The sequence below is a fragment of the Limanda limanda genome, chromosome 21 (assembly GCF_963576545.1).
Source record: "Limanda limanda chromosome 21, fLimLim1.1, whole genome shotgun sequence".
In the NCBI taxonomy this organism is placed as follows: domain Eukaryota; kingdom Metazoa; phylum Chordata; class Actinopteri; order Pleuronectiformes; family Pleuronectidae; genus Limanda; species Limanda limanda.
The window spans coordinates 14,144,538-14,157,549 of NC_083656.1; the positions used below are offsets into that span (position 1 = coordinate 14,144,538).

Genomic DNA, 13,012 nt, shown 5'->3' on the forward strand with positions numbered 1-13,012 from the left:
TAAAGAATACATTCGTTAAAGTCCAAAATAAAGAACCAAAATGAAACGAGTTCATTAGTTTGGTGTGCTAAAACTATATTTAATTTTCTCAGTTGTCCAGGCTCCAGTGGCGCAATCGGTCAGCGCGTGGTACCTGTAAGAGAGTTACTGCAGCTGCATATTAAAGAAAGTAAAAGAAATCAGCACCAAAATTTAACGTCATCTTTCCCGACCCAAACTGTGGTAACTGTCCTGTAGTTTCAGCGTAATCCTGCAAAACAACAGATAAACACAGATGACAACATAACCTGCTTGGTGTAATAATAGGCAATAGAATTTAATTTGAATAAAGTATAAAAAAGATTATCCTTTATAAGTCCTAAAATGGGCAAATTTGCAGTATTACAGCAGAAAGAGTCAATATACGCATTAGTAAGTAATAAGTAACATGCCATGTGTAAAGATAATACTTAAGTGTAAGAATATAAAACATATAAAAAAAATATATATATATATGCCCTACTTTATTTTAAAGATAATAATACTTAAGTGTTAGAATATAAAACATTAAAAAAATTTAAAATTACATTAAACTTATATGTACATTGTAGGGAGAGGAAACATTTGTGCAGTGTGAGAATATGTTGGTAGAATGAACTTCACATGGACCATTGTTATCGCACATTGAAGAGTCCATGATGGGTGCTGGGGTTCTACTGGGAGTAGATCTGGTTGTACAGTCTTGGTAGGAAGGAACTACCAGCAATACCTCTGCCCTGTTGTGAGGGTGGGACTACGTACCAGCACAGAGTCATTAAGGTCTAAAGAAGATCGTCACGAACAGGATTCGAACCTGTGCGGGGAAACCCCATTGGATTTCGAGTCCAACGCCTTAACCTCTCGGCCACCGTGACGTGTAGCAGTATGATCACACAACCATGAAACAGGATGTTAGTCTGTGGATCAGCCTCTAAACAACAAACTAACTGGGTTGCTGGTATTACAAAAAAGTAAAGTATCACTCTGCACCTGCCCTGGTGAAAATTAATGTATTTAACTAAACTTCTGATGGTCATCTTCAAACTATAACAACTTTAACTTTTCACTAAATGCACCACCTACTTCCTGTTTGATACCGTGTGTGGGTTTGAAAGAGGATAGTTTTACACAGAGGCCCCTGGCTGAAGAAGTGATCCCCAGTTGCTTCAATTGTATTGGATTTGGCTGAAACGCTGTTTACTGCTGAAACTCCAAAAGTCTTTTGTGGACTCAAACACTTCACCCACCTTCCATCGGCACAGAGGTGAGTAGAGTTGGTTGAATTTGTCTGTGAATTATACCATTAATGCTTTGGAGACAAAGTATATTCATGTGAAAGAAATCAAATGGCTATGTTAGTTAATACCAGTAATATTTCTGCTTTGAACAGTTTAGTGTAGAATATTCACAACAGCCCTTATGAAGGTTTGACATGTCAATCTCTTGTAGACCAAGATAATATCTTTCATAGAAGAACAGGGGTTACTGGGTGGGAAAAAATTGAATTAATGTTTTTGGCTTTCAAAGCTCCAGTGGCGCAATCGGTCAGCGCGCAGTACTTATAAGACAGTGACTTGCAGAGCGATGCCGAGGTTGTGAATTCGACCCTCACCTGGAGCAGTGTGGTTTTACCTTGGTGGTTGGTGGGAGAAGTGACTGGTCATGAGAATCAAATATGTGTACTACCTCCGCAGCAACAAAGACTATTGCACCTTGGTCAAATGTGTATGTGTGGTTTTGCAAGAGGAACTTTTTACACAGAGGCCCTAGGCTGAAGAAGTGATCCCCACTTGCATCAATGGTTTTGAATTTAGCTACAACTCTGTTTACTGCTGAAACTCCAAAAGTCTTTTGTGGACTCAAACACTTCACCCACCCTCCATCGGCACAGAGTTGAATAGAGTTAGTTAAATTTTTCTGTGAAGTATCCCTTTAATGCTTTGGAGACAAAGTATATTTATGTGAAAAAATCAAATTTCTATGTTAGTTAATACCAGTTATATTTCTGCTTTGAACAGTTAAGTGTAGAATCTTCACAACAGGCCTCTTGAAGGTTTGACATGTCAATCTCTTGTAGACCAAGATAATATCTTTCATAAAATTTGAATTCATGTCTGTCAAGGCTCCAGTGGCGCAATCGGTCAGCGCGCAGTACTTATAAGACAGTGACTTGCAGAGCGATGCTGAGGTTGTGAGTTCGACCCTCACCTGCAGCAGAATGGTTTTACCTTGGTGGTTGGTGGGAGAAGTGACTGGTTACCAGACACAACTTATGAAGACTTCAGGCCTTCAGTTTCACTCAGTAACAAGCTTGACCTTGTGTCTGTAGGATCCTGCACTGCCCGGTGTCAGTGTGGTTCCAGATGACTGTGCTGAGGAACAGTGTCACCATCAAAACAAAACAGTATGAGTAACTGCAGCTGCATATTAAAGAAAGTGAAAGAAATCGGCACCAAAATTTAACGTCATCTTTCCCCACCCAAACCGTGGTAACTGTCCCGTAGCTTCGGCGTAATCCTGCTAAACAACAGATAAACACAGATGAAAACATATCCTGTTTGGCGTAATAATAGGCAATAGAATTTAATTTGAATAAAATATAAAAAAGATTATCCTTTACTAGTCCTACAATGGGTAAATTTGCAGTATTACAGCAGCAAGAGTCAATATAAGCATTAGTAAGTAATAAGTAGCATGCCATGTGTAAAGATAATGCTTAAGAATATAAAACATATAAAAAAATATAAATGGCATTCATTTAATATGTACATTGTAGGGAGAGGAAACATTTGTGTAGTGTGAAAATATGTTGTGTGAATGGATTGCACATTAACCATTTATATTGCACAGTGAAGAGTCCATGATGGGTGCTGGGGTTCTACTGGGAGCAGATCTGGTTTTACAGTCTTGCCGCTGCAGGTAGGAACTACCAGCAATACCTCTGCCCAGTTGTGAGGGTGGGACTACGTACCAGCACAGAGTCATTAGGGTCTAAAGAAGATCGTCACAAACAGGATTCCAACCTGTGCGGGGAAACCCCATTGGATTTCGAGTCCAACGCCTAAACCTCTCGGCCACCGTGACATGTAGCAGGATGATCACACATCCATGAAACAGGATGTTAGTCTGTGGATCAGCCTCTAGACAACAAACTAACTGGGTTGCTGGTTTTACAAAAAAGTAAAGTATCACTCTGCACCTGCCCTGGTGAAAATTAATGTATTTACCTAAAGAGGCCCCTGGCTGAAGAAGTGATCCCCAGTTGCTTCAATTTGATTTGATTTGGCTGCAACCCTGTTTACTGCTGAAACTCCAAAAGTCTTTTGTGGAGTCAAACACTTCACCCACCTTCCATCGGCACAGAGTTGTGTAGAGTTGGTTGAATTTGTGTGTGAACTATACCATTAATACTTTGGAGACAAAGTATATTCATGTGAAAGAAATCAAATGGCTATGTTAGTTAATACCAGTAATATTTCTGCTTTGAACAGTTTAGTGTAGAATCTTCACAACAGGCCTCTTGAAGGTTTGACATGTCAATCTCTTGTAGACCAAGATAACATCTTTCATAGAAGAACAGGGGTTACTGGGTGGGAAAAAATTGAATTAATGTTTTTGGCTTTTAAGGCTCCAGTGGCGCAATCGGTCAGCGCGCAGTACTTATAAGACAGTGACCTGCAGAGCGATGCTGAGGTTGTCAGTTCGACCCTCACCTGGAGCAGAATGGTTTTACCTTGGTGGTTGGTGGGAGAAGTGACTGGTCATGAGAATCAAATATGTGTACTACCTCCGCAGCAAGAAAGACTATGGCACCTTGGTCAAATGTGTATGTGTGGTTTAGCAAGAGGATAGTTTTACACAGAGGCCCCTGGCTGAAGAAGTGATCCCCAGTTGCATCAATGGTTTTGAATTTTGCTACAACTCTGTTTACTGCTGTAACTCCAAAAGTCTTTTGTGAATTCAAACACTTCACCCACCTTTCATCGGCACAGAGGTGAAAGGAGTTAGTTACATTTTTCTGTGAAGTATCCCTTTAATGCTTTGGAGACAAAGTATATTTATGTGAAAAAATCAAATTGCTATGTTAGTTAATACCAGTAATATTTCTGCTTTGAACAGTTAAGTGTAGAATCTTCACAACAGGCCTCTTGAAGGTTTGACATGTCAATCTCTTGTAGACCAAGATAACATCTTTCATAAAATTTGAATTCATGTCTGTCAAGGCTCCAGTGGCGCAATCGGTCAGCGCGCAGTACTTATAAGACAGTGACTTGCAGAGCGATGCTGAGGTTGTGAGTTTGACCCTCACCTGGAGCAGAATGGTTTCACTTTGGTGGTTGGTGGGAGAAGTGACTGGTTACCAGACACAACTTATGAAGACTTCAGGCCTTCAGTTTCACTCAGTAACAAGCTTGACCTTGTGTGTAGGATCCTGCACTGCCTGGTGTCAGTGTGGTTCCAGATGACTGTGCTGAGGTACAGTGTCATTATCAAAACAAAACAGTTGGAGTTACTGCATCTGCATATTAAAGAAAGTGAAAGAAATCGGCACGAAAAAATTTAACGTCATCTTTCCCTACCCAAACCTTGGTAACTGTCCCGTAGCTTCAGCGTTATCCTGCTAAACAACAGATAAACACAAATGAAAACATAACCTGCTTGGTGTAATAATAGGCAATAGAATTTTATTTGAATAAAGTATAAAAAATATTATTCTTTATAAGTCCTAAAATGGGCAAATTTGCAGTATTACAGCAGCAAGAGTCAATATACGCATTAGTAAGTAATAAGTAACATGCCCTACTTTATTGCAAAGATAATAATACTTAAGTGTTAGAATATAAAACACTAAACATTTTTTAAATGACATTAAACTAATATGTACATTGTAGGGAGAGGAAACATTTGTGCAGTGTGAGAATATGTTGTTAGAATGGACTTCACATGGACCATTGTTATCGCACAGTGAAGAGTCCATGATGGGTGCTGGGGTTCTACTGGGAGCAGATCTGGTTGTACAGTCTTACTGCTGCAAGAAGGAACTACCAACTACCAGAAGAAACCTCTGCCCAGTGGTGAGGGTGAGATGACTTGACACCACAGAGTCATTAAGGTCTAAAGAAGATCGTCACGAACAGGATTCGAACCTGTGCGGGGAAACCCCATTGGATTTCGAGTCCAACGCCTTAACCTCTCGGCCACCGTGACGTGTTGCAGGATGATCACACATCCATGAAACAGGATGTTAGTCTGTGGATCAGCCTCTAGACAACAAACTAACTGGGTTGCTGGTATTACAAAAAAGTAAAGTATCACTCTGCACCTGCCCTGGTGAAAATTAATGTATTTAACTAAACTTCTGATGTTCATCTTCAAATTATAACAATTTTAACTTTTCACTAAATGCACCACCTACTTCCTGTTTGAAACCTTGTGTGGGTTTGAAAGAGGATAGTTTTACACAGAGGCCCCTGGCTGAAGAAGTGATCCCCAGTTGCTTCAATTGTATTGGATTTGGCTGCAACGCTGTTTACTGCTGAAACTCCAAAAGTCTTTTGTGGACTCACACACTTCACCCACCCTCCATCAGCACAGAGAGTAGAGTTGGTTAAATTTTTCTGTGAAGTATCCCTTTAATGCTTTGGAGACAAAGTATATTCATTTGAAAAAAAGTAAATGGCTATGTTAGTTAATACCAGTAATATTTCTGCTTTGAGCAGTTTAGTGTAGAATCTTCCCAACAGGCCTCTTGAAGGTTTTACATGTCAATCTCTTGTAGACCAAGCGATTGACATGTAAACCGCCATGAATGCATCTTTCATAGCAGACAGGTGTAACTGGGTGGAAAAAAATAAAATTCATCTTTTTGACTTTCAAGGCTCCAGTGGCGCAATCGGTCAGCGCGCAGTACTTATAAGACAGTGACCTGCAGAGCTATGCTGAGGTTGTGAGTTCGACCCTCACCTGGAGCAGAATGGTTTTACCTTGGTGGTTGGTGGGAGAAGGGACTGGTCCCGAGACACAAGTTATGAAGACTTTAGTCCTTCAGTTTCACTCAGTAACAAGCTTGACCTTGTGTGTGTGTAGGATCCTGCACTGCCTGGTGTCAGTGTGGTTCCAGATTACAGTGCTGAGGTACAGTGTCACCATCAAAACAAAACTGTACAGTTGTCAGTGGTTTCTGGCATTACAGGTCATTATTAATTTAGCTTTGTCTAAACAGTTTTTCACAATCTGACAAAATCCTGTAAAATATGTGTTGACACAGCCTTTAATGCTCTTCTGTCACCGATGGACTGTTTTTTTTATATTCACCCTGTGTCTCAATAGCCAGTGCAGAGGGGAATTTGTGATGTTTGTTTTTTAAATTGAAAGTGGTTACGTTTTAGCTACCTGACAATAAAGACAACAGGACACAAACTTTGGCTCATTTCTTCTGTTTGTGTGTTATCCATGTGTCATCACTGCTCCAGATGATGCTTGAGCCTCAGCATCACTCTGCAGGTGACTGTATATTACCAGTACATCACATTGCCTGACTGTGTCACTTGAGCATGTAAACCTCTTACTACACTAGAATATTGCAAGAAAAGTAAAATGTTCCAGTTATCTATTCCAGGGGTTTTCAACTGGTTTTGTCCCAGGGACCACCATTCTGACTAGAAGGTAATCCGCGGCCCACTGATGTGCCTACGCGCGCACTTGCCTAAGTGCGTGTGTGCGTGCGTGTGTGCATGTGGATAGAAGTAAGTTTTAACATTTGGTTTTGCATGTTGGTTTTATTTAAAAACCTCAAACAAATCTAGGAAAATCTGTGTAAAAAACAACAAAATGGTTGATTTTCGGTGCTTAAGAATTGAAAACAAAATTAAAATGCAGTTTGTAGTTGTACTGCATCTCTGTGTCTATTCATTCTGTCGGGAGAACTGCTACTGGATAGACGAAAGTCTTAGAGCTCTCCTAAGAAATTGTTTCTCAACTAGCGAACCTGGTTGACTGTTATTGCAATCAATTGTTTTGGCTATTATGCCAATTTATTTTTCTGGCAGTTTCTAGCCCAAGCCGGTTTCAAGGTTCCCCTCATCATCTTTATATTATTTTAAACATTTTTTCTTATTTTGGATATTTTTCACGATATTCAAGAGTAATCAGGAAATGTGTTGAAATATCAAATCGATTTCGCGGACCCCCTGCAATGCCGTCGCGGACCCCCGGTTGAAAACCCCTGATCTTTTGGTTTGCTAAAACTATATTTAATTTTCTCAGTTGTCAAGGCTCCAGTGGCGCAATCGGTCAGCGCGTGGTACTTATAAGAGAGTTACTGCAGCTGCATATTAAAGAAAGTAAAAGAAATCAGCACCAAAATTTAACGTCATCTTTTCTGACCCAAACCGTGGTAACTGTCCTGTAGTTTCAGCGTAATCCTGCAAAACAACAGATAAACACAGATGAAAACGTAACCTGCTTGGTGTAATAATAGGCAATATAATTTAATTTGAATAAAGTATAAAAAAGATTATCCTTTATAAGTCCTAAAATGGGCAAATTTGCAGTATTACAGCAGCAAGAGTCAATATACGCATTAGTAAGTAATAAGTAACATGCCCTACTTTATTTTAAAGATAATAATACTTAAGTGTAAGAATATAAAACATAGAAAAATATAAATGGAATTAAACTAATATATAGAGTGTATGGAGAGGAAACATTTGTGCAGTGTGAGAATATGTTGTGTGAATGGATTGCACATGGACCATTGTTATCGCACATTGAAGAGTCCATGATGGGTGGTGGGGTTCTACTGGGAGCAGATCTGGTTGTACAGTCTTGCTGCTGCAGGTAGGAACTACCAGCAATACCTCTGCCCAGTTGAGAGGGTGGGACTACGTACCAGCACAGAGTCATTAAGGTCTAAAGAAGATCGTCACGAACAGGATTCGAACCTGTGCGGGGAAACCCCATTGGATTTCGAGTCCAACGCCTTAACCTCTCGGCCACCGTGACGTGAAGCAGGATGATCACACATCCATGAAACAGGATGTTAGTCTGTGGATCAGCCTCTAGACAACAAACTAACTGGGTTGCTGGTATTACAAAAAAGTAAAGTATCACTCTGCACCTGCCCTGGTGAAAATTAATGTATTTAACTAAACTTCTGATGGTCATCTTCAAACTATAACAACTTTAACTTTTCACTAAATGCACCACCTACTTCCTGTTTGAAACCTTGTGTGGGTTTGAAAGAGGATAGTTGTACACAGAGGCCCCTGGCTGAAGAAGTGATCCCTAGTTGCTTCAATTGGTTTGGATTTGGCTGCAGCTCCATTTACCCCTGAGAAAAGCTTTTTTTGGACTCAAACACTTCACCCACCTTCCATCGGCACAGAGGTGAGTAGAGTTAGTTACATTTTTATGTGAAGTATCCCTTTAATGCTTTGGAGACAAAGTATATTCATGTGAAAAAAATTAAATGTCTAAGTTCGTTAATACCAGTGATATTTCTGCTTTGAACCGTTTGGTGTAGAATCATCACAACAGGCCTCTTGACGCACTCTTGTCAGTTTTTCAAAAAAGTTTCACTTTACAGTATGTTTTAATTTACTTCTAAACACAAATGTGAAACCAACAACACAGACCACCCTCTGAGGGAATGTACACAACTGGAATGGAGGTCTGTGGTTTTGTGAGGAGTGGCTGGACAAGACCGAGGCGTGTCCTACGAGGACATGCTGATCTTCTTCACCTTACTAATTTCCTCGAGAAGATCCTGTTTTAAATGCCACTAAGCATCCGCCAAATTATCATTGACAATTATCACATCAAACAAACCAGGTTCTTTACCTAACTCCATATCCACCTGGGCTGCGTAGACCAAGATAACATCTTTCATAGCAGATAGGTGTAGCTGGATGGAAACAAATAGAAATCATGTTTTATTCCTTTCAAGGCTCCAGTGGCGCAATCGGTCAGCGAGCAGTACTTATAAGACAGTGACCTGCAGAGCGATGCTGAGGTTGTGAGTTCGACCCTCACCTGGAGCAGAATGTTTTACCTTGGTGGTGGAAGTGACTGTTCACGAGACACAACCACAACCTTGTAAAGGTAATGCATTAACTTTGAACATTCCATTATAACATTTCAGAGGCACATTTCATTAACTGTAAGACCTACACACTTTTTGATACAGTGCATAGGTGCAAGATAATATTCTTACAAAGAAGCCACTGGTTGAATTCATGAGTCTTCCTTTCCTCATCAAAAAATCAAAATGTTTAACTTCTCCCTTTTTTCCCATTTAAATGATGCATATGTTAGGCTCCAGTGGCGCAATCGGTCAGCGTGCGGTACTTATAAGACAGTGACCTGCAGAGCTATGCTGAGGTTGTGAGTTTGACCCTCACCTGGAGCAGATGACTTTTATCAGAAGGGTTGGTGGGAGTAGAATTCACTCACTGTGTCTGATACAGGACAAGACACATCCTTTATTTGCTCTGACGAGAAGAAAGTAGAGAGGTTAGCTTTCATTCAGCAGCTTCCTCTATGTTTTCAATGGAAGAGGCCATCTACAGCTCTTTGTACAGTTCACACTTTAAAATAATCCCGCTTTCTTACTCTTTTGGGACATTTTAAAGTGACGCCCCGAGTTCCCTGAAGACAAAGTCCTAATAATCTCTCCTGTTTCTTCCCTAACGATTACCAGGATTCTCCTTCTGGTGTTTTCTTTACTTGCGAGTAACTATAAAATGACCTCTCACTTCCCTAGAGTCCCTGAAAATCCTTCTGCTTCACTGAATGTATCAGTCTGACTCTGCATTGCTTGTTTAAGGTTTTGGTGGGGGAGGTGGCCACTAGATGGCAGCACAGGACATACAATTTACAAGTAGTACAACACGACTGCAGCTCAGGGAATAAAGCTGCAATTACAACAACATGCTGGTGTTGTTCTTGTGTTGTTCTGTGGGATTTGAATGTCATTAATTCAAGCAGGAGGTTTATTAGCGTGCAGAGCTCTTATTGGTGCCCCTGATGCTCCCTGTATGCTCTACCACTGGGTTTGTTCATCATTCCGCCCCCCCTCATCTTCTCTTGGAGTGCACACACACACACACACACACACACACACACACACACACACACACACACACACACACACACACACACACACACACACACACACACACACACACACACATATCACCCAGGAATTCATTAAGTCGTGTCTGTAATTGAGACTAAATAAGTGTGTACTCATGTTAGAGAGGAGCTCCCACAGGCTGAGCAGCACTCATCTGCATACAAAATACAACAGCAAAACTTCTGTTTGCACTTGAGTGCTGCATTAAGTTGAATTTGATTTAGTAATTATATATTATGTATCCCCAAAAGTTCATACTATTAAAATACAATCAAAATGAAATGAACAAAGCCTTTATAGTTTGAAAGGTAATTCCCATATCAGCTGTATTACTGCACAACTTTTGCACTCAACTTTTTTGTGAAGTGAAATGAGCAATTGAAGAACTACCTAAAATCAGAGATAGGGACTTATGACCTGTACTGCAGCCAGCCACCAGGTGGCGATTGAGACCATTTGGCTTCACTTCTGAGGAGCAGTCATGTCAATACCTTTACCTACCATAGATGTTCTTGATCAAATAATTAACTCCTTTTATTTTGTCAGCCTTACTTTTTAACCTTTTAATGCGGTTACCAAGGCTCCAGTGGCGCAATCGGTCAGCGCGCAGTACTTATAAGACAGTGACCTGCAGAGCTATGCTGAGGTTGTGAGTTCGACCCTCACCTGGAGCAGAATGGTTTTACCTTGGTGTTTGTTGGGAAAAGGGACTTATAACGACATACAATGAAGACTTCCCTCCTTCCGTTTCACTCAGTAACTCTTCAAGAAAGGTAATGCATATTATTGATACGTTTTAAATAAACCTTCAAACCATAACAATATTAACATTGAACTCTCCATTATAACATTTCAGAGGCACAATTCACTAACTGTAAGAACTTCTCACTGTTTGATAGGTGTGTGGGTGCAAGACAATATTCGTAGAAAGAAGCCACTGGTTGAATTCATGACTTTTTCTTTCCTCACCAAAAAAGCGCAGCGTTTACTTCTCTTCTTTTTCCATGTAAAATATGAATTTGTCAGGCTCCAGTGGCGCAATCGGTCAGTGCGCAGTACTTATAAGACAGTGACCTGTGGAGAGATGCTGAGGTTGTGAGTTCGACCCTCACCTGGAGCAGTCCTGTTTTACCTTGGTTCTTGTTGGGAGAAGGGACTTATAACGAGATACAACTTCCAACAAAAATGAAGACTTCCCTTCTTCCGTTTCACTCAGTAACTATCTTGAAGAAAAGTAATGCATATTATTGGCACGTTTTAAATAAACCTTCAAACTATAACAATATTAACTTTGAACTCTCCATTATAACATTTCAGAGGCACAATTCACTAACTTTAAGAACTAATCTCCGTTTGATGGGCGCAAAACAATATTCATAGAACGAAGCCACTGGTTGAATTCATGACTTTTGCTTTCCTCATCAAAAAAGCACAACGTTTAATTGTCTTGTATTTCCATGTAAAATACATTTGTCAGGCTCCAGTGGCGCAATCGGTCAGCGCGCGGTACTTATAAGACAGTTTCCTGCGGAGTGATGCCGAGGTTGTGAGTTCGACCCTCACCTGGAGCAGTCCTGTTTTATCATGGTGGGAGTAGACAATAGAAATCAACAACTGTGAACTGAAGAGAACAGGCCGTAGTTGAAGTAATTCAGCTACCTTCGCCATCTTTGTCGTTTGTCGCTGGCTAACTAGTCCACAGGTAGAAACGAAGATATTTACTGTGAGAGCTGAGAGAGTCAATTGAAACAGGAAAGCTGCCCCTTTGTAGGAGGATTTAGATCTAGATCTTGTCATAGATTACATATATACGACTACGTGGGTTGCTGTTCTCTGTCCCTTCTCCCGCTTTTGTCATAAAAGCTGGCGGAGCAGCGAACTCTGACGACATAATGATCCTTTCCAACGCACCGATCCCGGACAATCACCTCGGGACTCGTCTTATTCTGTCATCTGGTGGGTTCTTGGCCTAATAGAGGCAGCACCCAGAGCCATTAGACCCCCTCCCCCGCTCGCTGCCACCCCCATCCCCGGCAGACTCCTCATAGCAAATTATCTCTCCCCTCTCCTCCCACCTTCCCCCCTCCGCACACTTGTCTTCTCCCTTCTCCAATCCACCTCCATCCCGTCACATCCTCCTACTCCCCCCCCCCCCCCCCGTCCATTTCGTGCTTCCCTATTTCCATCACTCATTCATCATTTGTTTTTTCCACCACCCCCCCGACACTCCATCATGGCTCCTATAGAGATGGAAATGTGTCATGTAGACGATGGTATCTACGAGCCATTGATCAGCATCAAATGGGCCACACTTAGATACCACACGGTCCTGCTCAACTCGTCACGTCTCTTAATGGATGGTTGAAAATTAAACAGTTCTGAGTCATCAGCAGAAAAAATAGACAGACAGATAGATAGATAGAAGGATGGATGGATGGACGGACGGACGGACGGACGGACGGACGGACAGACAGACAGACAGACAGACAGACAGACAGACAGACAGACAGACAGACAGACAGACAGACAGACAGACAGACAGACAGACAGACAGACAGACAGAGAGATAGATAGATAGATAGATAGATAGATAGATAGATAGATAGATAGATAGATAGATAGATAGATAGATAGATAGATAGATAGATAGATAGATAGATAGATAGATAGATAGATAGATAGATAGATAGATAGATAGATAGATAGATAGATAGATAGATAGATAGATAGATAGATAGATAGATAGATAGATAGATAGATAGACAGACAGACAGACAGACAGACAGACAGACAGACAGACAGACAGACAGACAGACAGACAGACAGACAGACAGACAGACAGACAGACAGACAGACAGA

At 40.9% G+C, this 13,012-nt stretch overlaps 13 non-coding genes across 13 annotated transcripts; 9 read left to right on the plus strand and 4 right to left on the minus strand.

Annotated features, from left to right (window-relative positions):
* Nucleotides 1–811: 811 nt before the first annotated feature.
* trnas-cga (transfer RNA serine (anticodon CGA)) lies at nucleotides 812–893 on the minus strand. The gene has a single exon. It is a non-coding gene; the product is annotated as a tRNA-Ser (tRNA).
* Nucleotides 894–2,140: 1,247 nt separating this feature from the next.
* Nucleotides 2,141–2,234, plus strand: trnai-uau (transfer RNA isoleucine (anticodon UAU)). The gene is made up of 2 exons: nucleotides 2,141–2,178; nucleotides 2,199–2,234. It is a non-coding gene; the product is annotated as a tRNA-Ile (tRNA).
* Nucleotides 2,235–3,020: 786 nt separating this feature from the next.
* trnas-cga (transfer RNA serine (anticodon CGA)) lies at nucleotides 3,021–3,102 on the minus strand. The gene has a single exon. It is a non-coding gene; the product is annotated as a tRNA-Ser (tRNA).
* Nucleotides 3,103–3,645: 543 nt separating this feature from the next.
* trnai-uau (transfer RNA isoleucine (anticodon UAU)) lies at nucleotides 3,646–3,739 on the plus strand. Its single transcript has 2 exons — nucleotides 3,646–3,683; nucleotides 3,704–3,739. It is a non-coding gene; the product is annotated as a tRNA-Ile (tRNA).
* Nucleotides 3,740–4,241: 502 nt separating this feature from the next.
* trnai-uau (transfer RNA isoleucine (anticodon UAU)) lies at nucleotides 4,242–4,335 on the plus strand. The gene is made up of 2 exons: nucleotides 4,242–4,279; nucleotides 4,300–4,335. It is a non-coding gene; the product is annotated as a tRNA-Ile (tRNA).
* An 809-nt stretch (nucleotides 4,336–5,144) lies between these two features.
* Nucleotides 5,145–5,226, minus strand: trnas-cga (transfer RNA serine (anticodon CGA)). Its single transcript has one exon. It is a non-coding gene; the product is annotated as a tRNA-Ser (tRNA).
* A 670-nt stretch (nucleotides 5,227–5,896) lies between these two features.
* On the plus strand, nucleotides 5,897–5,990 carry trnai-uau (transfer RNA isoleucine (anticodon UAU)). The gene is made up of 2 exons: nucleotides 5,897–5,934; nucleotides 5,955–5,990. It is a non-coding gene; the product is annotated as a tRNA-Ile (tRNA).
* A 1,950-nt stretch (nucleotides 5,991–7,940) lies between these two features.
* Nucleotides 7,941–8,022, minus strand: trnas-cga (transfer RNA serine (anticodon CGA)). Its single transcript has one exon. It is a non-coding gene; the product is annotated as a tRNA-Ser (tRNA).
* Nucleotides 8,023–8,965: 943 nt separating this feature from the next.
* trnai-uau (transfer RNA isoleucine (anticodon UAU)) lies at nucleotides 8,966–9,059 on the plus strand. Its single transcript has 2 exons — nucleotides 8,966–9,003; nucleotides 9,024–9,059. It is a non-coding gene; the product is annotated as a tRNA-Ile (tRNA).
* A 274-nt stretch (nucleotides 9,060–9,333) lies between these two features.
* On the plus strand, nucleotides 9,334–9,427 carry trnai-uau (transfer RNA isoleucine (anticodon UAU)). Its single transcript has 2 exons — nucleotides 9,334–9,371; nucleotides 9,392–9,427. It is a non-coding gene; the product is annotated as a tRNA-Ile (tRNA).
* Nucleotides 9,428–10,733: 1,306 nt separating this feature from the next.
* On the plus strand, nucleotides 10,734–10,827 carry trnai-uau (transfer RNA isoleucine (anticodon UAU)). The gene is made up of 2 exons: nucleotides 10,734–10,771; nucleotides 10,792–10,827. It is a non-coding gene; the product is annotated as a tRNA-Ile (tRNA).
* A 352-nt stretch (nucleotides 10,828–11,179) lies between these two features.
* On the plus strand, nucleotides 11,180–11,273 carry trnai-uau (transfer RNA isoleucine (anticodon UAU)). The gene is made up of 2 exons: nucleotides 11,180–11,217; nucleotides 11,238–11,273. It is a non-coding gene; the product is annotated as a tRNA-Ile (tRNA).
* Nucleotides 11,274–11,630: 357 nt separating this feature from the next.
* On the plus strand, nucleotides 11,631–11,724 carry trnai-uau (transfer RNA isoleucine (anticodon UAU)). The gene is made up of 2 exons: nucleotides 11,631–11,668; nucleotides 11,689–11,724. It is a non-coding gene; the product is annotated as a tRNA-Ile (tRNA).
* The last annotated feature ends 1,288 nt before the right edge of the window (nucleotides 11,725–13,012 follow it).